The 26,766-nt window shown below is 35.4% G+C and overlaps 1 long non-coding RNA gene across 2 annotated transcripts; it reads right to left on the reverse strand.

The window, feature by feature from the left end:
- Positions 1 to 1,607: 1,607 nt before the first annotated feature.
- Positions 1,608 to 8,177, reverse strand: LOC115954260. Of its 2 annotated transcripts, XR_004083861.1 has the most exons (3): positions 7,740 to 8,177; positions 7,413 to 7,608; positions 1,608 to 1,809 (listed from the first exon to the last, which is right to left on the reverse strand). It is a non-coding gene; the product is annotated as an uncharacterized LOC115954260 (long non-coding RNA). The 2 variants fall into 2 exon arrangements; XR_004083860.1 differs by lacking the exon at positions 1,608 to 1,809 and having other exon boundaries at positions 7,272 to 7,608; positions 7,740 to 8,172.
- Positions 8,178 to 26,766: the final 18,589 nt, after the last annotated feature.

The raw sequence follows: 26,766 nt of genomic DNA on the forward strand, positions 1-26,766 counted from the left end.
ATTATAACTTTCATTTATTCAAAACCAAGTCAGAAGTGATGGTCGCACTGAAGTGGACCTACTGATTAGATAGTTTCAGCGCTGCAATTACCACCAATGTTTTTAGAATGGTGTTCTTTAATCCAATAAACATGTGATAAGTAAGTTGGTGCTACGTGCATTTAGAATTTTGTGAACAAAAAAGTTGGATGTAGAACCGTTAGAATTGTCAATTGTTTTATATTAAGCAGAAAAATACGTTAAACCCAAAAAGATTAATTTTACAATTAAGACCAACCCAGAATATATTTAATAGGAGACTCATCACACCCCCACATAATACACAATTACATATGATTTCTATAAAATCTACACCTTGCTATCCTTCTAAGAGCCAGCTATGGGTCCGCTGTGGACATCATCAATGTCTAGTTCAAAGTATTCGATTTGCAACACTTGGGTATTTGGTTTATTAAATACTAGCTTCATCCCTACGCAGGCTTTACTTTTTTTTTTTTTTTTTTTTAATGTCAAAATTTTTCACTCATCCCAGTTCATCAGGTTTAAGCAGTTGCCAATCACCAAAATAGATAGGACTGTGAATATAAATTGTTTTATTTTTCTAGAGTTTTAATTTGTTTTTGATTCATTGGTATCAAAGCGTACTTGTGCTCGTAGGATTTTTTTTTCAAGTTTTCCAGTGAACTTTATGTGTTTACTAATTACTGAAATAAACAAGAGTGGGATGAGACATTGCCCCAAAAAATGACTTCAATGCTATTTCAGCGTTCATTTCATGGGTTCAAGTCTCATTCTACTCAAAGCTGTAATTGGCAAACACAAAAATCTCACTAGACAAATGTATAACCTCAAATTTGTATGAACATAAATTTTTGCCATTAAAAAAAAAAAAAAAAAAAAAAAAACACCATTAAGCATGCTGTGGCGTGTGATGAAGCTTGAATACCATAAGTGTAATCCATTTTTTCACTGGTGTCTAATTTTACCAATTAAGTATTTTTTTTTTTAACTATGTAATGGTAATGACATTATTTATGGTACTATATGCCTTTGGTTCAAACCCATCCTCCCTCTCCTCCCTATTATTAGGTATTAAAAAAAGAGAGTATAAAAAGTATAATAAAATTCAAAAATAAATTAAGAAAAAAACAACTTTTCTTCAGATTTTATTAAAGTCAGTTTTTTCAAAGTATGAATTTCAAAACGTGTGTATGGGTATAAGATTTTGGATATTCTAAACCACGTTTATCAGTTTATGTAAGTTTTATTATCGAATAATTCTATCCACATTAATAAATACATCAATCCTTCAAAAAATCAAAAGTTGTTATTTTATTTTATTTTATTTTTTGATGCAATTTTGTTGTTAGTTTTTCTATACAATCCTCCAGTGTATAAACTTTTTTTTTTTTTTTTTTGAGAATCCTCCAGTGTATAAACTGATCGGGAAAAGTCATCAACTTTAAATACGATATTATTAAAGATTATAGATGCATGCACGATACATATATTTCTGAAAGAAACCTGAACAGCAAGCAAGTAGAATAATAAAAGAAAAGAATATCACGGATTTTTTTTATTAAAGAGTTTTGATGGCCAAAATTGCAAACATCTTGGGTCAAGAAGTAAATCCCAAGACCCAACGAATTCGGGCCTTAAGGAGTAGAGAATTAAGCTCAATGTACATAATGACATTAAGGGAAGGCAATTCGGTAATTACACTCGCAACACATGAGCAATTAAATTAAGACGCATGGACACATGAGCCGTAGTGTTACACCCACCAAATTCCACTAGTTCCAAGCCTTTCTGTATAAAAAGAATAGAAGAATCGATAAAGGTCAAGATTTCCTTGGATACTTCTACGGATAGAAAAAGAGTAAAAGATGAAAAGCTCAACACATTTCATCAGCAGAAAGACCTCAGCAGATTGGGGCAAATTGGCTCAAAGACCCTTTTGATCGAATAAAGAGTATTTGACCCATAAAGGCCCATGTCTTTTTGTATACAAGGATGAGCAAGAGAAGCCAAACATGTCCCTAGCAAAAAGACATGAGGAAAGAAAACAAAAGCAGCAACCACAGACAATGCATGAAGGAGAAAGAAACCAAAATCAGAAAAAAGAAAAAAAGTAGCAAGGCAGGTGAGCAAGGTAATGTTTAGGCTTTGCCCTTCTACATCCCAGCCATGTAAGGGAGTAGGGCTCACGGTCGACAAGGTGCAGAGGGTGTGGTTTGGTGGGACGGTGGGGGGTGGGAGTTTCTGCCATTTTTGGGAAAGAGAGAGGTGGTGGCTCCGCAGCAGATTGAAACTCCTTGGTGGGATTGTGCCCAACTGAAAACGGCTAGAAGATTGTGGGAAATATGTTGAATGAATGAATGCCTATAGCAGACAAAATGGTTGGTGAAAATAAGGGTAAAAAGGGAAAAGAGCATGGATTGAGTTGTGCTATAAATAGGAACAGTATCCATGAATATGGAAAAAACAACACAGCAACCAATGCAATCTGAATAGTGAATTGAAAGTGAAAAAAAGAAAGAAAAGAGAAAGAAAGTAACATTTGAGAGAAGAGAGAAAGTAGAGTTTATACGGTAGGAGGGAATAACATAAATCATTAAGAATTCTTAATGAAAGCTCACTAAGTGTGTAAAACATTAGTTAATTACAAAATTTTCTAATACAAAGCTTATATTCAAACAATTGATGTGCGGAATGATAAATATAAGCAATACCCAAATTGGCAAAACACTCTAAACTATAATTAATCACAAACACAGCAACAATTAAAATGAAAAGAGTAAGGAAGAGAGAAACAAACATAAAGATAACACCGACACGTGTTATCGAAGAGAAAACAAAAGAACTCAACGAAAAATCTCTCTGCCGCCCTCCAAGCAGTAAAATGATCCACAAGAAAATCAGTTAAAATATATGAATGACAATAGACCCTCCAACCCTAATCTATCTAATGCACCTAAACCTTCCAAACTTCTTGCTCTACGAAGGTCAAACCTAACCATATCTTATCTAACTTTCTAGATCTCACAATAAGCTCTATATTGCATCCGCCATCCTTGGCATCTTCTAATACTTCCCAAAACTCCAAAAATACTCTTTACACTATGAATGGGTGTGGGTAGTGTTTGGGTATAGATTTCTTCTCAATGGGTATAACAATGGGAGATGAAAGGAGAAGAGACTACAAAAATTTCTCTCTAAGAATGAGTAGCTCTCTCTCAAATAAAAAGTAGGTGAGTTGTAAAAACCTTTCTTATGGTTTTTCTCTCAATGGACTCCTTTATCATTTCTATGGATAATGAGGATATATATAGTACAAGTAATGGGTAAATGAGCCACACACAAAAATCCTCTAACCAGTGAAATCCGCAGGTCACTCGCGGGTCACCTGAGTCACGAAAACAGCTGGCACAGCTAGCACATGACTCTTCAACTTCCACAACTAGCACTTGACTCTTCAGCTTCTAGCATGTGCTCCTCATGTTACTTTTAGCTATCTTGATCAAATCTCCACCACATAATACTAAACCCATTACAAATAAATCCCACAAAAATACAAAGAAATGAATTTATGCAATTACAACACTTTTTTCATGGAATAAGCCAATACTAATGTTATAAGAAAAATAATAACTTAACACTTTCCCTCCCTCTGACTCATGTTCCAAACCACATAACTTTATAGCCATATTTAGTAATTAGGTTGTGTAAGATGGGATTGAGATCTTTTTAGTCAACATCCTACCATGAATACTCTTTACCCATGATTATTTCTACAGAAGTTTTCATTATTTCTTTGTTATTACTTGCATTATTTTTAATACAAATTAATCATGTGCTTATTATAATAGCTACACAACTAATCATGCCTTAATAGCATATTTACAATTAGAATGTCCTAATTACAATAACTACACAACTAACATGTGCTTATTACGATAGCTCTAAATCTCTTATTCACTATCTATCATTAGGGTACAAAAAGTTTAGAGATAATTACAGATTGCCCACATGTGGTTTAACCCGAATTTAACTTACCCACCCGTAGTTCATTCCGTTTATACTCCGTAACTCACCTCTAATTTTTCTGTTACTCTAACACATCAAAAAATCAAACAAGAAATTAGATCAAACACTCCTCTCCCACGCACTCTCTCACATACCCACCCACTTGAGATCTTAGATACTATGATGGCACCCAGGCAAAAATCACTTACTACTCTTTCCATTACTTCTTATTTGATTTTATTTCTTTCTCTCTGTTCAATCTATGTCTCTCTCTCATCACCTACACTTAGGTTTAGATACGTGGTAGCTTTGGGTCATAGTTGTGACAATGGAAGAGCCAAGGGTGGCTATATGGGTTTGGGTTTTGATTTGTGGAGGAGGTGCATGACTGATTTGGGTCTGGGTTTTGAGGAGCATGACAGTAGGTTGCAATTTGGGTTTTAGTGGTGGTTGATCTAAGATTTTGGGTTGTTACGATGGACATCAGTGTGGGGTTGTGGTGCTGTGGGTGGACTTGGGTTCGTAGGGCCATGGGTAGTAGCTCACCGCGGGTCTTGGGATTGATGGATAGAAAAGCAGTGGAGATAGAAGCATAGTGTTGGACAAAGGCGGAGGCAAGATCGACTATGACAAGCTCATCGATAAGTTTGGCCATCATTATTGATTATTGATTTTGAGGTGTTAATGTGGATATTTCTTTGTTGGGTTTGTTTAAATTGAGATATAGAGAGGGGTTGTTTTAATGCAATGGCTATTACCCAGTGTTTTAGCTGCTTGTTTTGTGGAGATACTGTTTTAAGATAATTTGTGCTCTTTTTTCTTGTGCTATAATATTGGTAAAAGATGAATTTTTAGCATTGTTCTGTTGAGAAAAAAGATAATGTGACTTGAATAAATTAGCAATTTTGAATCTTGGGTAATATATGTTTGGGAACTTGAAGAAACTATTTACTCAGTTTTGGAACATGAGGCCAGGATGTTAAATATTGTAATGTAATAAGTTTGTTTGTAAATATTGCAATTAATATAATTCTGATATGTGTTTTCATTCTCATGGAATTGAATTACTTCATTTCTTTTTACTTGGTGGTTATACTGATGTTACAAACCCATATTCATGTGTGGAGGAAAACTGTGAGCTATTGCCATGGAAGTTTATAAATTTTACTTATAAAAAAAAAAAAAGTTTACAAAGTTTGAGATCTGTGGAGTGATTGATTTGAGTTTAATTTTTTTGGGTTTGAGAAGTCCTTGAAATATATGTCTGGATTTGAAATTGGGGTTTATGTTTTTCATGTTTGTGAATTGTGAGAAACTAGTACCATATTTTAATCTTGTTTTTCGATTTTGGCCAAATGGCCATAAAATCCTAAGTATATAATTAGTAGTTATAGTTTCCAAACTATATTTTTTACTAACATTTCGAGTCTAAGAGACTCGATTTAGGGTCTATAAATCGAGTTTTTGGGACTCGATTTTTATGGGTTGTTCATATTTGATGTGGCATTTTTTCCACTTAGTATCTACATGGAAACCAAGTCTCTAAGACGCGATTTCTAACCCAAAAATAATTGATATTAATGACCCAAAATGCAAAAACAGTGAAAACAAAATGCGGAAAGAAAGAAAATAAAGAAAGAGAAGAAGAAGAAATGGAGATGCAGCTCCGCATAGACCAGGCCGTGCAGACCCAGGCCGCACGTGACCTTCTCTTTCTGGGTCTTTTTTTTTTTTTCTTTCTTCTTGATGAACAAATATTCTTCTCTGGATTTTTTTTTTCTTTCTTCTCTGATGAACACATATTCTTCTCTGGGTTTTTTTTATTTTTATTTTTTTCTTCTATTGATATGGTTTTCTTTTGATGTTGTCGTTGCAGATTCGTTTGTTTTTTATTTTAGTTGTAAATCGAGTCTTAGAGGCTCGATTTCCATGTAGATGCTACGTGAAAAATGTGCCACATTAGACGTGAACAACGCATAAAAATCGAGTCTCAAAAACTCGATTTATAGACCCTAAATTGAATGTCTTATACTCGAAATGCTAGAAAAAAATATAGTTTGAAAACTAGAACTACTAATTATATAGTTAGGATTTTATGGCCATTTGGCCATTTTGACCTTGTTTTTCTTTTGTTTTTCTTGTTTTGGGAAGAGAGAGACATAAAATGTGTATAAAAAAATTTATTTGCCCCTCTTTTTTAATAGAGATGGGTAACAAAGACTAAACTGAAATATTCTCAAATGGATAAAGTGTCAAAAATGAAATTACGGGTGAGTAAGTTAAATTCAGACTAAACTGGGTGAGTAAGTTAGAGCCTGTTTGGCTTTACTTTTTCCATCACTCATCACTTAATTTTTCACACCCATTTGGTATCATCACCCAATTTACACCACTCAATATGTTTCACACTATTTGTGGGCCCATACCTGTCAGCCGGTACATTTTTTTTTTCAGTACCTTTTTTTTTTTTTTTTTTTTTTCAGTACCCAACTCACCGAAGCTAATATTTAAAAAAAAAAAAAAAAAAAAAAATCGCAACCAACCCACGAAAAGAAAAAAAAACGAACATCCAACGCCAACCCAGAAGAAGAAAAAAAAAAAAAAAAAACTGAACAACCAACCAGGAAAAAAAAAAAAAACAAACAAACAGCCAACGCCAACCCAGGAAAAAAAAAAAAAAAAGGTGATCAAAAGTTGCGGCTATGGGTCCCTATGTGTGTTTAATTACAATATTGTCATTAAGTTATGAGTTATGGAAACAGAATTATTGTTTACCAAACAAATTTTTTGTTATGGGTCTCACCATTTTTGAGTTACGAGTTATGAAAATAGAGAATTGAGTTATCAAAAAACCCAATCCAAACAGGCTCTTAAATTCAGACTAAACCAGAAGTGGGTAATCTATAATTATCCCAAAAGTTTAAATAATAAAAAATTCACCCTCAACAATTGTTCAAATCAACTAAAATTTGGAAGGATGCCGATTGAGGGTTTAAACCGATAAGCCATAATCTATGTCCATTTGAATTTTTCACCTTCAATATTAATTTTATCAATAGGGAAATTGGTGTAGAATTAGTGCGTTCACAAAACATTATTGCCAAATCCTTAACATCCACAAGGTATCGAATTTTCAAATCATTTTATGCTTGCACTTACATTCTCACCTTTCTTTTGTCTTCTTGTTCTTTCATTTTATTTTATAAAAATTTTATTGTTGTATCTCTATTTTACTCTTGTGTGTGTTATTTTGTGAATAAAGCTTCTTTGTTTAAGATGTATAACTACAAGTCCACAATCACTTAATTTAAACAGCAAAAATATAAAAGTTTGAGAAATTATGTGCAAATTAAAGTAGTATTACTGGCCGTATCAGTAAAACGTACAAATGGATCCTCTGTTAAGCTGCAAGATATGCAAATATGGTGGCATCTTCCTTCCTGTGTCTCATTTGGTCCCCGAGTGATTACTGATTAGGCCTGCATTCCTTCCTGTGTTTGTTTCCTCTCTCACGTTTGCATTTTTTTTTTAATACCCGCTACTTTGTTACATTACACTTCTGTACTCACCCTGTATTTTTTACTGTAACAACAAAAAACAAACAAACAGAAACATTACGATCGAAAAATATAGCAGCAACTTCAACTTGAGGTCAAAAGATGTTCAAGAAATATATATATATATTAAAAAAGGAAAAGTTTTTTAGGTCATACCTTTGCCTTGCATAAAAAGAAAAGAAGTGTATTATTTAGAAATTCAGCAGTAGGATGAAGTAGCAGAGAGATGTTAGCAAACAGAAGAGAAGCGCCACAGCAAGGAAGAATCACAAGGAAGATAGAAAAGACAAGAAGAAAGTAATGTTATTCAATGAGTGTGGGAAGGAAGGGATGTTATTCTTCCTTTCGCCATTGATGAGATTCCTTATCCAGCAGCAGCATGTGGAAAGAAACTATTTCGTTATAATCAGTCAACCTTTTGGAAAAGAAAACAGAAAAAAGAAGAAAGATATACGTAAAAGAAAAAGGAAAAAGCTCAGCGCGTAACAATAGTGATGGTGTCATTCATTCATTGCCCTATCAATAATGCAATTTTGGTGAATACTTGCCAAAAGAGAAAAGCAAGAGGTGGGTTTGATTGGTCTGCAACAGGACTAAAGGATAAGCAGATAACATTAGTGGTGGTGTCCGGTGTCGTGACTCTCCTTGTGATGCCACACAGCTGGATTGAGTGGACCTACATTATTATTGCCATAACAATAATGGAAGATTGCCAAAAGATAAAAGAAAAAAAAAATGTCTACCGACACTGAGAGTTTCACTTTTTTTTTTTTTTTTTTTTTCCACCTTATACATGTGTTCTTGTGTTGCGGTGAGCCTATGTGAATAAGGTGTGAAATAGTTGTTATTTTTTAGTGCTTGTGGTAAGACTGGAGAGATAGACTAGAGGAAGAAAGGCGGATTAAATTGGTTTGCAACTAATAGATGAATAAAGACAACACAAAGTGAATTTAGTGTGAAATTTGTAGCTTAGTGGTATTAATTGGTCTTCTTTATGAGAAGAATTCAAATCTCTCTTTCACACTTAAGCTATGTTTAGATAGTTTATTTTTTGCCAGCTTATTTTACTACTCAGTTTATTTTTGCTGCTATTCATAGGCCCCACTGCATCTTCTGGTACTATTCATGTGTCTTACTGTACTATTTCAGCCAACTTATATCTTTATCTACAGTACTTTCAGTAAAAAATTTTCAATTTCAGCAAAATAAGTATATCCCAAACAGACCTTTATTGTGACAATTATTATGTATATACTGGAAAAAATTAGGATGAAATTTTGCAATAAAAAAAAAATCACACCCAGTTCCATAACAATCTCTTTCAGTTGTCATTAAAAAATTGAAAATACTTAAGACTTTCTATATTCATATAGCCAGTCTATCATTTGAGTGCTTATAGTACATATGTTAACCTCAAAGAATAAAAAGTGAAATGCGGCTAAGGTAAAGTTAGAGAGAAATATCTTGATGAATCGAAGAAGTGAACCGTAACAATAAGGAAATGATGTATTCATAGGAGAGAATCTAATTTCATTAGATCGATCCATTGACCATTATTGCCTAAAATTCCTTTATAATTTATAGGGAACATATCACACCCAATCAAATTTAAAGTTGTACATTGCAATTAAATTCAATTAATGGTCCTTAAAAAAAATAACATTATTTGTGTTTTGTTGGTCAATGTAATCATGTGTCGAATTCAATAGAGGAATTTAATATACCAGACTTAAAGTATTGTATATAAGTATTGCCCTTATTTATGTTAAACAAGTCAATAGTCAATTTCTAGTTTGTAGCATAGCCAAACGTATAATTTACGAATAAAAATCATCTATCTCACTTTTAGTGTTTGACAAATTGTGATTGATAAAGCATAAATGGAATCCAAAAGTGTTACATGATTTCTATTCATAATTTACCACTTTTTTGTGCTTGATGGTTATATATATATTTGGATAACATGGTTTAAGTTTTATTATTATACTAAACGCAGAAGAAGGCCAAGGCCTTCTTCCATTTGTACTCAGATTGTAACAGACAACCTTTTTAGTGAATCCTCATGAAATTAATGTCCTCATTTATTTTTTTAGGCCACTTAAAGCCTTCCACTAGGCACTTTTTCTCATATATTACTGAACAAAAATCTTAACTCCTGAACTAATTAATAGCATAAATAACTAACTTGACCAATGGAAATGGAATAATGTTAAACAAAACTAGTCATTGCTAACTAATAACTCTAAACTACAAGACTGCCAATTCTTCAATAGAAAATAACAAGTAGTCAACAACAAATAGTTTAACACGGCATGTTGTTTAGTACTAGACTCTTTCATTGTTGATACACCAATGACTTGTCACTGACATTGCCTTAGGTTGAAACTATGATTCTCTCTCTCATTCTCATTTGAGGATTAATTTTAGGATATGGGTCCGGTCATTGTCGTTTCATGCACTATGATTTGTATTTAATTGACTTGAATCTCCCCTATCATATGTGGGAATGCTGCCCATAGTGAAAAGATAAAAATTTAAAACATTTAACCAGAGCGATGAGGAGGTTTTCTCTATTTGCTGACTTGTAATTTTTATTAATTGATGTGGCATTTCTTTTATAGAGCAATTGATCATATTGTAACCTTGATTGTAGGTGATTTCATCGCCAAATGGTACAAGTCAAGCTCAAAGCAACATGTCTATACATAGTTGGTTGTGTGAATTTAACCCATCACCTCGATAAATCAAACTCGATCAGATTTAATCTAGATCGATCTCCTGGGTTTGTTTTTCATGGATTGATGAGTTGGATTATAAATTTTTTTAAAAAAATTTGTAAAGCTTAGGTGTGGTTTGGGCTCAAGCTGGCATAACAAAAATTACTTGACCCAACTCTCACTATTAATATTTTATAAAATATGTAATCTAGATTTGTAAGTTTGATTTATTAATTTTAAATTTTAAAAATTAGTTTAAATTAGCTAGTTTGATTTATTTTGAGATTTGGTATTGATGAAAACGAAACATTAGATCCAGTTGTCTAATTTATAATAATTTATTGAATAGTGAGATTAAATATTTAGATGAATACCTAAATTTTTTATTAGGTCACAAAAATCATCGTAACCTAACAGCCCAACCCAACCTAATCCTTGCATGTTTGGTAGAGTTGGTTTATAAAGCAATATATATATATATATATATATATATATATCTATTATTGCTGAACTATTATAAACTATAATTTTTTTATCTTTTTTTTTTTTTTTTTTGAGAGACTTTCAATCTATGGCGTCTGCTTCTGATGATAACATTTTATTATCAGATCAAGACACCAATTGGTTTCTGGTGTAGGCGGGGATTGAACCCCAGATCTCTTATTTATCCATCAGAGACTTTACTAGTTAAGTTAACTGGAACTCACTTGTTTTTCTTTTTTGATTGTGTATATGTGGTGGGGGTAAAACTTGATCACGTCTTCTATGCACAAAAAAAAAAATATATATATATATATATATATATATATATTATATATATATAATTTGACCTAACATAAACTCAAAGAATTTATGGATTTTTTTTTTTTTTAATTTCAAGTGGGCTTAGATTATTCAAACTAAAGAAAAAGAAAAAACAAAACAAAACTCAAACAATAAAGAATGAAAAACTTGCATTTAACATTAATAGCTCCTAATTGTTATGTTTCGCCTGCTCCTAAATTCTAATGCTAATGATAATAGATTTTTATTTTTTTATTATTATTTTTCTTTTGAAGAGTGGTTTCTTTTCAAAATGTTTCTTCTCAATCATTTGTAGAGTTTCTTCCAAGAATTACTCCTTCCCGATTGAAGGAATTGTATTTTGCCAGCAATATGGTAAGATTTGCCCTCGTAGTCGTAGGAGTAGTATAGGATGATTTGGACTACTTCTTTAAGATTTAGAGGATTTACAAATTTACAATTGAGTATTTATTATAAAATTTTGAGGAGTTGGGTACTTGGGGATCAATAATTTCCCTAGCAAGCGGTGTGGCATGATAGTGTCCCTCTCATGTCGGTTTGTTTTATTTGGTTCACTATGAAAGCAAAGATTCTAACTTCTGATAATCTAAAGAAAATGGGCCTTACAAATTACAATTTCAAATTGGTGTCTTACAAGTTCAAGGAGAGGATATAGGCCTACCCTTTATGCATCCTGATGTAGCTAGAGAATATTAATCTCTAGTTGGACTTGTTCAAATGATAAATAAAGTGCTATGATCCACTACTAAATATGGAATATTCACAGTGTGGACATGTTTCATTTGTGTCTAGTTTGGCAAGAATAAAAAGACCACAATGACCTAAATGAATTAATGGAGTGATCTTGATATTAAATTCGGAAATGCCACTATAAGGCTTCATTTACTCCTCTCATTTTCTTACTTGCTAAAAAAAACAAAGTGGAACTGTCCAACAGGAGATTTGAATCCAACGTATTATAACCCCATTTAATTTAGGAATTATTTTTAAAAAGATATAAAAAAGATAGTAAAAAGTTAGTAGAAGATTAACATTTGAAATTAGATTTGATTTTCCATAATTTTTTTTTTTTTTTTTTTTTGATTTAAGGGTTCAAATAAAGTTAGTGGTGATGTCGTCACTCGTGATGGCATTTAGTTGCATTCATTGAACCTACATTATTCATTTCCCTAACAATAATGCATATTGCTAAAAGATCAAAGGAAAAGTCTATGACATTGAGAGAATGAGAGTTTCACTGCTTTTTTTACATTATCCATGTGTTTTGTGGTGCTGTCATTGCTGTGTAACTCGGTGGTCAGTACTATCTCAATTGTTACGTGAGTAAAATGTAAAAAGAATCATTTGGGCTGGAGAGAAAAACAAGAGAAAAATAAAGGTGGATTGGATTGTTCAGCCCCTAAAGAGTACTGCCAACAAAAAAAATGAAATTACATTATTATGAAATTTGTGGCTCAATGATATTTAATGGGTCTTTTTTACAAGCATTCAAATCCATCGTTCACACTTGTTGTAACAATTCTTTTATATATATATATATATATATATATATATATATACACTTAAAAATTTTGGGTCAAAAAATACAATTTAATTACCAAAAAAAAAGAAAAGAAAAGGCGCACACACAATTCCTAAACAGTCTCCTTTAGTCATTGACAAATTGAGAATACTTAATATTTAAGATTCTAATGGTTAGTCATTCATTTGAGTATTTGCAGTAAATACGGTAATATCAAACAATGAAAAAGAAATGCCTCAAAGCTAAAGTTAGAAAGAAATTTCTTGATAAGTAGAAAAAATGTATCTTAAAAATTGATATTTTAATAAAATATAGAGTAAAATAGATAATTTGATGTTGAGTGTTTTCAAAATTTAGTATGTAAAATATTAAAAATAGGTTCTTATACTAAAATAGACAAGAATTTTAGGGTTAGGGGGTTTGAACTTTGGATGTCTTGGAAACACTAGGAAATACCAATTAATTGAGCTACAAGACTCTTGGCAATTAATTTTTTAGTTTTTAGTATAGCTAAACTTGTAATTTATGAATAAAAATCATTTGTACAAATTTTTGTGTTCAGAAAATTGTGATTGGTGGATAATAAAGTGAAATACAAAACTAGAACATGATTTTTATCCGTAATTTACTGATTCATCCATTTTCCTAGAGGGTTAACTCTTTCATATGCGTACCACTGTGCACTTTTAGTGTGATGGTCACTCCAGAAGTACAAAGTTCTTGTGGTGGGGGGTAATGATTGGGATTCAAATCTCTAAAAGAGAGTTTTACACACATATATACTTAAATTAGGCTAAAGTAAAATTTTTATTTTTGTATTAACAAAAAAAGAAAAAAAAGAACTCTTTCCCATAGGCTTCAAACCCTTTTGTAGTAGGAAATCTATTTAAACCTCAACTATTTCTTTACTAGATAAGGTTTTCTCTAACCAAATCAAGCCAAGGCCCATTGTGGCTTTTGCAGTTGGTGGGCTCATGTCTATAATCAAAGAAGAATCACAAGGAAGATAGAAAAGACAAGAAGCAATTAAATGAGTGTGGGAAGGAAGGGATGTTATTCTTCCTTTCACCATTGATGTGATTCCTTATCCAACAGCAGCATGTGGAAAGAAACCATTTCATTATAATCAGTCAACCTTTTGGAAAAGAAAACCGAAAAAGGAAGAAAGATATACGTAAAAGAAAAAGGAAAAAGCTCAGCGCATAACAATAGTGATGGTGTCATTTCATTCATTGCCCTATCAATAATGCAGTTTTGGTGAATACTTGCCAAAAGAGAAAAGCAAGAGGTGGGTTTGATTGGTCTGCAACAGGACTAAAGGAAAAGCAGATGACATTAGTGGTGGTGTCGTGACTCTCCTTGTGATGCCACACAGCTGGATTGAGTGGACCTACATTATTATTGCCATAACAATAGTGGAAGATTGCCAAAAGATAATATATATATATATATATATATATATATATTTTTTTTTTTTTTTGCCAACTTATTTTACTATTCAACTTATTTTTACTATTATTTATGGGTCACACTGTACTTTTTTAGTACTTGTGGTAAGATTGGAGAGATATCCTAGAGGAAGAAAGGCGGATTAAATTGGTTTGCAACTAATAGATTTATAAAGCCAACACAAAGTGAATTTAGTGTGAAATTTGTAGCTTAGTGATATTAATTGGTCTTCTTTCTGAGAAGAATTCAAATCCATCTTTCGCACTTATTGTCACAATTTTTATGTATACACTAGAAAAAATTAGGATGACAATTGAAAATACCTAGACTTTCAAGATTCATATAGCCAGTCTATCATTTTAGTGTTTGCAGTACATATGTTAACCTCAAAGAATAAAAAGTGAAATGTGGCTAAGTTAAAGTTAGAGAGAAATATCTTGAAAAATCGAAGAAGTGAACCGTAACAATAAGGAAAAGGTGTATTCATAGGAGAGAATACAATTTCATTAGATTGATCCATTGACTATTGTGGGGCCAGGAAATTTGAGGTCCCAGCCCACTTTACATTCAGGGCCCAAAGCCCAGGCCGAGGAGCCTTATTGCCGAGGACACATGATGAAAGCCCCAAAAAGGCCCAAGGATGTGGCCGAGGACGATCTCACGCTCAACACCTCACAAAATGCCTGAAGAAAATGACAAACTCAGTATAGGGGCAGGACAAGGGAGAAAGCTGCCAACACCATAGTATGGAGCCCTGTATCTGACAGACCCATACTCCAGACCATGCTATTTAACTTTTCCCAACCACTCCCAACTACTCTGGTGTATGGATTGATAGGACGAGTCTATACCCCAAAAAGCAAAACTTACACGTGGACACAAAACGGGAAGTGAACACTAGTATAAAAGGGAAAGAAAGCCAAAGGGAAGGGCCCCCGAAAGGAGGATAAAATCCTACAAAATGGGAGAATGGGAAGGATATGATGCTCCTCGGACGTAGTTCGAGGACTTAAACCCTCCAAGCTGCATCGATGTAAGGCTTAGCTATTCGGGCCAAGCCTACCTTCGTATGAGCTTCTATAAAAATCATGACCAGACCGCTGTCCGGTGACCAAGGTCCAGCCTTTCAAGCCCACGCTCTACAAATTATACTGTTCGGGCCCTTTACATACGAGCCCAATGTCATTCTTGGGCCGTTAAAAATCGTGCTCCTACAATTGGCGCCGTCTGTGCGGAGGCTTGCGCGTTGGCACCGGTGGCAGTGGAGTCAAACCTCTGTCAAGCAAGGGTCTGCGAAGGTTCCTTCATTTCCAGCAACACGCTGTTGTTGTTTCGACGTAAATTTCCGCTAAGGGCTACGCCTCGGAGTGCTAATGGCACGGACAGCTCCAGGGGCTTCCAATATCAAGCTAACTCTCCCTACCTTGCTCGAGGGGCTAATCTTAAAAAAATACAAGAAAGAATACAAGTTTTGGACAGAACCAAGGCCTTGTATGGTCCTCGGACTCAAGCCTATGGGGAAACCAACTACTTGAAAGACAGAATACAAGTTTTGGACAGAACCAAGGCCTTGTATGGTCCTCGGACTCAAGCCTCTAGGGAAACCAACTACTTGAAAGACAGAATACAAGTTTTGGACAGAACCAAGGCCTTGTATGGTCCTCGGACTCAAGCCTCTAGGGAAACCAACTACTTGAAAGACAGAATACAAGTTTTGGACAGAACCAAGGCCTTGTATGGTCCTCGGACTCAAGCCTCTAGGGAAACCAACTACTTGAAAGACAGAATACAAGTTTTGGACAGAACCAAGGCCTTGTATGGTCCTCGGACTCAAGCCTCTAGGGAAACCAACTACTTGAAAGACAGAATACAAGTTTTGGACAGAACCAAGGCCTTGTATGGTCCTCGGACTCAAGCCTCTAGGGAAACCAACTACTTGAAAGACAGAATACAAGTTTTGGACAGAACCAAGGCCTTGTATGGTCCTCGGACTCAAGCCTCTAGGGAAACCAACTACTTGAAAGACAGAATACAAGTTTTGGACAGAACCAAGGCCTTGTATGGTCCTCGGACTCAAGCCTCTAGGGAAACCAACTACTTGAAAGACAGAATACAAGTTTTGGACAGAACCAAGGCCTTGTATGGTCCTCGGACTCAAGCCTCTAGGGAAACCAACTACTTGAAAGACAGAATACAAGTTTTGGACAGAACCAAGGCCTTGTATGGTCCTCGGACTCAAGTCTCTGGGGAAACCAACTACTTGAAAGACAGAATACAAGTTTTGGACAGAACCAAGGCCTTGTATGGTCCTCGGACTAAAGCCTCTGGGGAAACCAACTACTTGAAAGACAGAATACAAGTTTTGGACAGAACCAAGGCCTTGTATGGTCTCAGACTCAAGGCCTCTGGGGAAACCAACTACTTGAAAGACAAAATACAAGTTTTGGACAAAACCAAGGCCTTGTATGGTCCTCGGACTAAAGCCTCTGGGGAAACCAACTACTTTGAAGACCAAGTTTTGGATAGAACCAAGGCCTTGTATGGTCCTCGGATTCAAGCCTCTGGGGAAACCAACTACTTTGAAGACAGAATACAAGTTCTGGACAGAACCAAGGCCTTGTATGGTCCTCGGACTTAAGCCTATGGGGAAACCAACTACTTGAAAGACAGAATACAAGTTTTGGACAGAACCAAGGCCTTGTATGGTCCTCAAACTCAAGTCTCTAGGGAAACCAACTACTTGAACGATAGAATACAAGTTTTGCACAGAACCATGGCCTTGTATGATCCTCGGACTCAAGCCTCTGGGGAAACCAACTACTTTAAAGATAGAATACAAGTTTTGGACAAAACCAAGGCCTTGTATGGTCCTCGGACTCAAGCCTATGGGGAAACCAACTACTTTGAAAACAGAATACAAGTTTTGGACAGAACCAAGGCCTTGTATGGTCCTCGGACTCAAGTCTTTGGGGAAACCAACTACTTTGAAGACAGAATGCAAGTTTTGGACAGAAACAAGGCCTTGTATGGTCCTCGGACTCAAGCCTCTAGGGAAACCAACTACTTGAAAGACATAATACAAGTTTTGGACAAAACCAAGGCCTTGTATGGTCCTCGGACTAAAGCCTCTGGGGAAACCAACTACTTTGAAGACAGAATACAAGTTTTGGACAAAACCAAGGCCTTGTATGGTCCTCGGACTAAAGCCTCTGGGGAAACCAACTACTTTGAAGACAGAATACAAGTTTTGGATAGAACTAAGGCCTTGTATGGTCCTCGGACTCAAGCCTCTGGGGAAACCAACTACTTTGAAGACAGAATACAAGTTCTGGACAGAACCAAGGCCTTGTATGGTCCTCGGACTTAAGCCTATGGGGAAACCAACTACTTGAAAGACAGAATACAAGTTTTGGACAGAACCAAGGCCTTGCATGGTCCTCGGACTAAAGCCTCTGGGGAAACCAACTACTTTGAAGACAGAATACAAGTTTTGGACAGAACCAAGGCCTTGTATGGTCCTCGGACTCAAGCCTCTGGGGAAACCAACTACTTGAAAGACAAAATACAAGTTTTGGACAGAACCAAGGCCTTGTATGGTCCTCGAACTCAAGCCTCTAGGGAAACCAACTACTTGAACGATAGAATACAAGTTTTGTACAGAACTAAGACCTTGTATGATCCTCGGACTCAAGCCTCTGGGGAAACTAACTACTTTAAAGATAGAATACAAGTTTTGGATAGAACCAAGGCCTTGTATGGTCCTCGGACTCAAGCCTATGGGGAAACCAACTACTTTGAAAACAGAATAAAAGTTTTGGACAGAACGAAGGCCTTGTATGGTCCTCGGACTCAAGCCTATGAGGAAACCAATTACTTGAAAGACAGAATACAAGTTCTGGACAGAACCAAGGCCTTGTATGGTCCTCGGACTCAAGCCTATGGGGAAACCAACTACTTGAAAGACAGAATACAAGTTTTGGACAAAACCAAGGCCTTGTATGGTCCTCGGACTAAAGCCTCTGGGGAAACCAACTACTTTGAAGACAGAATACAAGTTTTGGATAGAACCAAGGCCTTGTATGGTCCTCGGACTCAAGCCTCTGGGGAAACCAACTACTTTGAAGACAGAATACAAGTTCTAGACAGAACCAAGGCCTTGTATGGTCCTCGGACTTAAGCCTATGGGGAAACCAACTACTTGAAAGACAGAATACAAGTTTTGGACAGAACCAAGGCCTTGTATGGTCCTCGGACTAAAGCCTCTGGGGAAACCAACTACTTTGAAGACAGAATACAAGTTTTGGACAGAACCAAGGCCTTGTATGGTCCTCGGACTCAGGTCTTTGGGGAAACCAACTACTTGAAAGACAGAATACAAGTTTTGGACAGAACCAAGGCCTTGTATGGTCCTCGAACTCAAGCCTCTAGGGAAACCAACTACTTGAACGATAGAATACAAGTTTTGCATAGAACCAAGGCCTTGTATGATCCTCGGACTCAAGCCTATGGGGAAACCAACTACTTTGAAAACAGAATACAAGTTTTGGACAGAACCAAGGCCTTGTATGGTCCTCGGACTCAAGACTATGAGGAAACCAACTACTTGAAAGACAGAATACAAGTTCAGGATAGAACCAAGGCCTTGCATGGTCCTCGGACTCAAGCCTATGGGGAAACCAACTACTTGAAAGACAGAATACAAGTTTTGGATAGAACCAAGGCCTTGTATGGTCCTTAGACTAAAGTCTCTGGGGAAACCAACTACTTTGAAGACAGAATACAAGTTTTTGACAGAACTAAGGCCTTGTATAGTCCTCGGACTCAAGCCTCTGGGGAAACCAACTACTTGAAAGACAGAATACAAGTTTTGAACAGAACCAAGGCTTTGTATGTTCCTCGGACTTAAGCCTCTGGGGAAACCAACTACTTTGAGGACAGAATACAAGTTTTGGACAGAACCAAGGCCTTGTATGGTCCTCGGACTCAAGCCTTTGGAGACACCAACTACTTGAAAGAAAGAATACAAGTTTTGGACAGAACCAAGGCCTTGTATGGTCCTCGGACTCAAGCCTCTGGGGAAACCAACTACTTTGAAGACAAAATACAAGTTTTGGACAGAACCAAGGCCTTGTATGGTCCTCGGACTCAAGCCTCTGGGGAAACCAACTACTTTAAAGACAGAATATAAGTTCTGGACAGAACCAAGGCCTTGTATGATCCTCGGACTCAAGCCTATGGGGAAACCAACTACTTGAAAGACAGAATACAAGTTCTGGACAGAACCAAGGCCTTGTATGGTCCTCGGACTCAAGCCTATGGGGAAACCAACTACTTAAAAGACAGAATACAAGTTCTGGACAGAACCAAGGCCTTGTATGGTCCTCAGACTCAAGCCTATAGGGAAACCAACTACTTGAAAGACAGAATACAAGTTTTGGACAGAACCAAGGCCTTGTATGGTCCTCGGACTAAAGCCTCTGGGGAAGCCAACTATTTTGAAGACAGAATACAAGTTTTGGATAGAACCAAGGCCTTGTATGGTCCTTGGACTCAAGCCTCTAGGGAAACCAACTACTTTAAATATAGAATACAAGTTTTGGACAGAACCAAGGCCTTGTATGGTCCTTGGACTCAAGTCTATGGGGAAACCAACTACTTAGAAGAAAAATACTGAGTTTTGGATAGAATCAAGGCATTATATGGTCCTCGGACTCAAGTCTATGTGGAAATCAACTACTTAGAAGAAAAATACTGAGTTTTGGACAGAATCAAGGCATTATATGGTCCTCGGACTCCAGTCTATGGGGAGGTTACCCATTAATAATTGGGTTTAGGCCTAGACAGAATGGAAGTCCCGGTCTATCCTCGGATCCTCAATTCCAAGGGAACTAATGCGAATGTGTTTGGGCCCGGTATAACTATACCTCAGTCCTCGTTTCAAAAGCCATAAAACGATTAAGGCCAGGTGTTATCAAGAACACAGCCAAAGTCCTTCACTACTCGGCAACCCTCTCGGATGATTTATTTTGGGTCACTCATTCTCGGATGACTGCCTCATGCACATTACAGAGCACTCAGCTGTTATCTCAATTAGTCTCGTAAGCTTAATCTACCATAGGTTGGTATTATTATGCTTGATAGTCTCAATAAGTTCAAAATAATAGCTTTTTGTTACAAGGTTTTCTGCCCTAAGTATCGTTAAAAAAATAATAATAAATAAATAAATAATACACATGAAATACATCCATCCATAAAGTAATTGTTGCAGAAAAGTAAGTATTTAGAAGGAAACAGATTCATCTTTTATTAAGACAAAAAAATAGTACAACGTACAATGAAAGAGCTTGAATTAGCTTATACTAAAAACTAACTACGTTAGCAAAAAGAAAAAATACAAGGGAATGAAGAAAAAGCATAAGAAGAGGTGCAGAGAAGAGAGATGCAGCAGTTCCAAAACGTTGTCTATGGAAACCATTCCTCAATACTTTTACATGCCCATAACTCGGGCAGCAAAAGAACCTAACATGGGGCTAGCACCTTCGAAGAAAAGGTGCAGGGAGTAGGAAGTTGATGAGCCTCCATGTTAGCCACGCTCCGATAGAGCAGATGGCGCTGATGACGGAAAACCTTACTGCTATTGTACCAAGAATTTGATGCAACCAGTCCCTGCTTCGGATTTTGACTGAAAGAGGTAGAGACATCATCCCCACCTTGACAAACCGGAGGATTATCTTGAGTCTGTGTCTCCCCTGTCCAGACCGCACCACCTTGAGCCTCGGAAGGATCCGGTGCCTCTGAAGCGGGTGTAGATCCTTCACCCCCACTCGTGCCTCAAACATATTGCTCTAAGGGTGGATTGCACTGGAGATGGAGATTGTGAGTATGGCTGAAGGACTAAGAATTTGAAGGGGCCAAAGGGTTTATATGTAAGGGGAGCAACCCCCTATCCTACTTATATAGAGGGCAAATTGGTGGCATTTAATCCATGCAGGTTTCCAAGAAGTGCTATAGACAAGACGGTCTTGGTACAGTTTCCAACACCATCTACAACCGTAAGGTTTGAATAACCTCGTGAAGGAGACCTATTAATGGTGCGCCTCGAACACTGAAAAGTCGAGGACGCCGCGTGAAAAAATCTAGTGGAATGTCTCACAATTTGGCGCGCCCCCCATGCCAATGGAGAAAACCCGACATTAATGAAGTGTAGAGCTGGGCAAGCCATGGTTTGGGCCTAACATCACCAAAACCCTCCTCCCCAACCACAAGGTCGGGCAGTAGGATTTTGAGGGGCTATTGTGGGGCCGAAAAATTTGAGGTCTTAGCCTACTTTACATTCAGGGCCCAAAGCCCAGGCCGAGGAGCCCTATTGCCGAGGACACATGATGAAAGCCCCAAAAAGGCCCAAGGATGTGGCCGAGGACGATCTCACGCTCAACACCTCACAAAACGCTTGAAGAAAAGGACAAACTCAGTACAGGGGCAGGACAAGGGAGAAAGCTGCCAACACTGTAGTATGGAGCCCTGCATCTGATAGGCCCATACTCCAGACCATGCTATTTAACTTTTCCCAACCATTCCCAACTACTCTGATGTATGGATTGATAGGACGAGTCTATACCCCAAAAAGCAAAACTTACACGTGGACACTAAACGGAAAGTGAACACTAGTATAAAAGGGAAAGAAAGCCAAAGGGAAGGGCCCCCGAAAAAAGGAGGATAAAATCCTACAAAATGGGAGAATGGGAAGGATATGATGCTCCTTGGACGCAGTTCGAGGGCTTAAACCCTCCAAGCTGCATCGATGTAAGGCTTAGCTATTCGGGCCAAGCCTACTTTCGTATGAGCTTCTATAAAAATCATGACCAGATCGCTGTCTGATGACCAAGGTCCAGCCTTTCAAGCCCACACTCTACAAATTATATTGTTCGGGCCTTTTACATACGAACCCAATGTCATTCTTAGGCCGTTAAAAATCGTGCCCCTACAACTATTATTGCTAAAAGTTCAGACAAAAATGCCTTATGCCCTTTTCACCCAAATTATGTAGTCTTATGCCCCCCTTCCTAAACTAATTAGGGAAATGCCTCTCTTTTGTAACTCGATTTTCTCAAAATCGAGTTAAAAAAAAAAAAAAAAAAAATTCTGGAGCCCTATAGTGACGTTTTTAAGGACCTATAATGACGTTTTAAATACCTATAGTAACGTTTTGTAATTCGATCTCCATAAAATCGAGTTACAAAATGCCACTATAGGTCCTTAAAAAAGTCACTATAGGGCTTAACTCGATTTTGAGAAAGTCGAGTTTCAAAAGAGGGGCATTTCCCTAATTAGTTTCGGAAAGGGGGCATAAGGCTATATAATTTGGGTGAAAATGGCATAAGGCAATTTTGTCCCTAAAAGTTCCTTTATAATTTATAGGGAACATATCACACCCAATCAAATTAAAAGTTGTACATTGCAATTAAATTCAATTAAAGGTCCTTTAAAAAAAACATTATTTGTGTTTTGTTGGTCAATATAATCATGTTTTGAATTTAATTGAGGAATTTAATATACCGGACTTAAAGTATTGTATATAAGTATTGCCCTTACTTATGTTGAATAAGTCAATTTCTAGTTTGTAGCATAGCCAAACATATAATTTACAAATAAAAATCATCTGTCTCACTTTTTGGTGTTTGAAAAATTATGATTGATAAAGCATAAATGGAATCCAAAAGTGGGAAAAATTTGGCTTTTGCCCCTTTCAAAAAAAAAAAAAAAATCCAGCATTTTTTCATCTTTCCCAAATTAATTAGGGAAATGCCCCTCTTTTGAAACTCAATTTTCTCAAAATCGAGTTAAGCCCTATAGTGACGTTTTTAAGGAGCCTATAGTGATGTTTTAAGGACTTATAGTGACGTTTTGTAATTTGATCTCCATGAAGTCAAGTTATAGGTAAAAAAAAAAAGAAAAAAAAAATTGCATGTAACTCGACTTCATGGAAATCGGGTTACAAAACGCCACTATAGGTCCTTAAAACGTCACTATAGGCTCATTAAAATGCTATTATAGGGCTTTAGAATTTTTTTTTTTTTTTTTTTTTTTATAACTTGTTTTGAAAGGAGGGGCATTTCCCTAATTAGTTTGGAAATGAGGCAAAATGCTAGATTTTTTTTTTTTTTTGAAAGGGGTATTTGCCCATTTTCTCCTCCAAAAGTGTTACATATATGATTTCTATTCATAATTTACCACTTTTTTGTGCTTGATGGTTATATATATATATATATATATATATATATATATATATATATTTGGATAACATGGTTTAAGTTTTATTATTAGACTGAAAGCGGAAGAAGGCCAAGGCCACAGTTCCTCCATTTGTACTCGGATTGTATGGCTCACAACATTATTTTATCTCCGAGTATGTCAAGTGAGTCAAAATTATGCGCACAACAGACAACCTTTTTAGTGAATCCTCATGAAATTAATGTCCTCATTTGCATTTTCAGGCCACTTAAAGCCTTCCACTAGGCACTTTTTCTCATATATTAATGTACAAAAATCTTAACTCCTCAACTAATTAACAGCACAAATAGCTAACTTGACCAATGAAAATGGAATAATGTTAAACAAAACTATAGTCGTTGCTAACTAATAACTCTAACACGGCATGTCGTTTAGTACTAGACTCTTTCATTATTGAACACCAATGACTTGTCATTGACATTGCCTTAGGTTGAAACTATGATTCTCTCTCTCATTCTCATCTGAGGATTAATTTTAGGATATGGGTCCGGTCCTGTTGGTGAAGTCACTGTAGAAAGAGATACAACGACTTTAATTTTAGGATATGGGTCCAGTCATTGTCGTTTCATGCACTATGATTTGTATTTAATTGACTTGAAGCTCCCCTATCATATGTGGGAATGCTGCCCATAGTGAAAAGATTAACACGTACACTTAACAGAGTGATGAGGAGGTTGTCTCCATTTGCTGACTTGTAATTTTTATTAATTGACGTTGCATTTCTTTTATAGAGCAATTGATCATATTGTAACCTTGAGTGTAGGTGATTTCATCGCCAAATGATACAAGTCAAGCTCAAAGCAACATGTCTATCCATAGTTGGTAGTGTGAATTTAACCCATTAGCTCGATAAATCAAACTCGATCAGATTTAACCTAGACTGATCTCCTGGGTTTGTTTTTCATTGATTGATGAGTTGGATTATAATTAAAAAAAAAAAAAAAAAAATTATAAAGCTTAGGTGTGGTTTGGGTTCAAGCTGGCATAACAAAAGTTACTTGATCCAACTCCCACTATTAATATTTTATAAAATATGTATTCTAGATTTGTAAGTTTGATTTATTTTAAATTTTAAAAATTAGTTTAAATTAGCTAGTTTGATTTATTTTGAGATTAGGTATTGATGAAAACAAAACATTAGATCTAGTTGTATAATTTATAATAATTTATTGAATAGTGAGATTAAATATTTAAATGAATATCTAAATTTTTTATTAGGTCACAAAAATCATCATAACCTAACAGCCCAACCCAACCTCATCCTTGCATGTTTGGTAGAGTTGCTATATAAAGCAACATATATATATATATATATATCTATATCTATTATTGCTACACTATTATGAACTATAATTTTTTTATCTTTTTTGTTTTTGTTTTTAGAGACTTTCAACCTATGGCGTCTACTTCTGATGATATTTTTTTATCATCAAACTAAGACACCAATCAGTCTTTGGTGTAGGCAGGAATTAAACCTCAGATCTCTTATTTAACCATCAGAAATTTTACCATTTGAACTAACTGGAATCTATTTGTTTTTCTTTTTTGATTGTGTGTATGTGGTGGGGGTAAAATTTGATCACGTCTTCTTAAAAAAAAAAAAAAAAAATGATTTGGCGTAACATAAACTCAAAGAATTTATGGAATTTTTTTTTTAAAAAAAATTCAAGTGGGCTTAGATTATTCAAACTAAATAAAAGAAAAAACAAAACAAAACTCAAACAATAAAGAATGAAAAACTTGCATTTAACATTAATTGCTCCTAATTGTTATGTTTCACCTGCTCCTACATTCTAATGCTAATAGAATTTTATTTTTTATTAATTTTCTTTTGAAGAGTGGTTTCTTTTCCAAATGATTCTTCTCAATTATTTGTAGAGTTTCTTCCAAGAATTACTCCTTCCCGATCGAAGGAATTGCATTTTGCCAGCAATATAGTAAGATTTGCCCTCGTAGTCGAAGGAGTAGTATAGGATGATTTGGACTTCTTTCAGATTTAGAGGATTTACAAATTTACAATTGACTATTTATTACAAAATTTTGAGGAGTTGGGTACTTGGGGATCAATAATTTCCCGAGCAAGCAGGCATGATAGTGTCCCTCTCATGTTGGTTTGTTTTATTTGGTTCTCATGTTGGGCCTTACAATTTCAAACTGGTGTCTTACAAGTTCAAGGGGATGATATAGGCCTACCCTTTATGCATCGTGATGTAGCTAGAGAATATTAATCTCTAGTTGGACTAGTCCGAATGATAAATATAGTGCTATGATCTACTACGAAATATGGAATATTCACAATGTGGACATGTTTCATTTGTCTCTAGTTTGGAATTGGCAAGAATAAAAAAAAACCACAATGACCTAAATGAATTAATGGAGTAATCCTGATTAAATTCAGAAATGCCACTATAAGGCCTTCATTTACTCCTTTCATTTTCTTACTTAAAAAAACAAAGTGGAACTGCCCAACAGGAGATTTGGATCCAACGTATTATAACCTCATTTAATTTAGTAAAATTTTTAAAAAAGATATAAAAAAGAGAGTAAAAAGTTAGTAAAAGATTAACATTTGAAATTAGATTTGATTTTCCATAAATAAAAAAAAAAATGATTTAAAGGGTTCAAATAAATTTAGTGGTGATGTTGTGACTTGTGGTGGCATTTAGCTGCATTCAGTGAACCTACATTATTCATTTCCCAAACAATAATGCAATATTGCTAAAAGATCAAAGGAAAAGTCTATGACATTGAGAGTTTCACTACTTTTTCACCTTATGCATGTGTTTTGTGGTGTTGTCATGTTGTGTAACTCAGTAGTCAGTACTATCTCCAATGTTACGGGAGTAAAATGGAAAAAGAATCATTTGGGCTAGAGAGAAAAACAAGAGGAAAATAAAGGTGGATTGGATTGTTCAGCACCTAATGAATACTGCTAACAAAAAAAAAAAGAAAAAATTATATTATTGTGAAATTTGTGGCTCAATGATATTTAATGGGTCTTTTTTACAAGGACAATTCAAATCCATCGTTCACACTGGTTGTAACAATTCTTTTATATTTATACACTTAAAAATTTAGGGTGAAAAAAAATGCAATTTAATTACAAAAAAGAAAAAGAAAAAGTGCACACACAATACCTAAACAGTCTCCTTTAGTCATTGACAAATTGAGAATACTTAATCTTTAAGATTCTTATGGTTAGTCATTCATTTGAGTATTTGCAGTGAATACGGTAATATCAAATAATGAAAAAGAAATGCCTCAAAGCTAAAGTTAGAAAGAATTTTCTTGATGAGTAGAAAAAGTATATCTTAAAAATTGATATTTAATAAAATATATTGTAAAATAGATAATTTGATTTTGAGTGTTTTCAAAATTTAGTATGTAAAACATAAAAAAT

The sequence above is a fragment of the Quercus lobata genome, chromosome 7 (genome assembly GCF_001633185.2).
Source record: "Quercus lobata isolate SW786 chromosome 7, ValleyOak3.0 Primary Assembly, whole genome shotgun sequence".
NCBI classification, from domain to species: Eukaryota; Viridiplantae; Streptophyta; class Magnoliopsida; order Fagales; family Fagaceae; genus Quercus; species Quercus lobata.